The sequence below is a fragment of the Trachymyrmex septentrionalis genome, unplaced genomic scaffold (assembly GCF_001594115.1).
Source record: "Trachymyrmex septentrionalis isolate Tsep2-gDNA-1 unplaced genomic scaffold, Tsep1.0 scaffold37, whole genome shotgun sequence".
Classification (NCBI taxonomy): Eukaryota; Metazoa; Arthropoda; class Insecta; order Hymenoptera; family Formicidae; genus Trachymyrmex; species Trachymyrmex septentrionalis.
Window position 1 is genome coordinate 2,477,265 of NW_017305536.1, and position 1,636 is coordinate 2,478,900.

General features: G+C 35.0%; 1 protein-coding gene across 1 annotated transcript in view; it reads left to right on the top strand.

Annotated features, from left to right (window-relative positions):
• Positions 1-1,636, top strand: part of LOC108750426 (protein CEPU-1-like) — a 235,076-nt gene that overhangs the window by 211,150 nt on the left and 22,290 nt on the right. The gene's annotated exons all lie outside the window — the stretch shown is intronic.

The following is a 1,636-nucleotide window of genomic DNA, read 5'->3' on the forward strand; positions in this document are numbered from 1 at the left end:
GTGTGTGTGTGTGTGTGTGTGTGTGTATGGATACGATAAATATGAACCAGTTTTACCCTTTCAAAATTTTTATCTTTGAATATTGAATTAATTGAATATAATTACACGTATGTGTATAAAATATTCCACACGTATGTATATATAAGAGAATTTTATAATTCATCATATTTATTTATTTTTTTTTTATTACCGGCTACAACGTTATTGAATGCGTTTTATAAATAATAGGAATTTATGAGATACTCCTTCCAACAATTCCAGAAAATTTAACAGTAGTCAGCAGTATGTTTTATTTATTATCATGCATTGTGTCCGTGTACTAGTATAATTTAAAATGCTTTATAGAGATCGCACACATGCTCGCGAAACAGTTCACAATCGAGTTCACAGCTGCTGCATTATGCGATCGTTCGTCAAAACAGTTTGCACATTTTCCCGGTGCATTTTAGCGCGCGAAAGTGGTCCTTCTTCCGACAATAATGGTTACATTGATAAAATGGTAAAAGTTTTTCAGTACAGTTGCGCAATACGAATCAGTGTCGGGCGTTTTTCTCGCATACGATTATTTTTCAAGCGCAATAATCATAATAATTTTACGGAGAATTTGCATCGAGAATTCGCACCTGCACGCACAAAGCCTAAACGCGTTCAATTCGCTTTTAAATTGAAACGTATAAGTGATGGAACTTCGGCAATCAATTTCCGTCGCGTCGCGTGCGGCGGTGACTGACGTCAAAAAAAGTTGCACGAATGTACTTCGTGAACTTCACTGAGGTGGACGAACACGTTTAAAAATATGACTCGGTGAAATTTCCAATGCAAAATGCGGAAAAACGTTATCTCGGCGTTATTCGTGCCACTGATCGAATTAAACAGAATTGTGTCGGAATAACTTAACTGTTGCCATCGTTTCTCCCTTTCCCTTTCTCTCTTTTTTATTTGCAAAGATAATTTAATCCTTTTTTTTATTTCCATATTTCTATGACATCATTGAAAATTAAAAACTATCCAATAAAACGATGTGTTACGAGTATGAAACGATATTTTTTAACAGAACGTAATCCTGAAGATTTTCAGAAATTCTGCAGTTCTGGACTGTCAGTACTAATAAAAATATCGACGTCAAAGCGGCCTCGGTCGATCGGGGCGTCACGCACTTTTCCCGTGCGCCAAACTGTCTATAGCTATAACTTTATCGAAATTCCGGAAACCGTAACATCCCCGAGAATAAAAAACAAAAATTTGCCGAATTCCACTGAGGTCCAACGTTCCATGTTTCATGGAAAAAAATCGATTGACACCAAAAGCATTCGATGTCACAGCGTAAAAGTTACATCTACCTCGATTTATCATCAATAACATCGATCATATTTCGCACGGAAATTCTCGTTGCAAACTTATTGATACCTTTCTAGCCTGCAGTTGTAATCCCTTTCATTCTCTATCCCGTTTTGTTATTTATCGACAAATGAAATTTCTCTCTCTCTCTCTCTCTCTCTCTTTTTCTCTGTTTCTCTGACAATAAATTTTGTAATGAACATGCTGTCAATCTGGAATAGTTTACAGGATGATTCTCATATTATTTTAAATATTTAATATTATTACATAAATCTATATTATATATATATATATATAT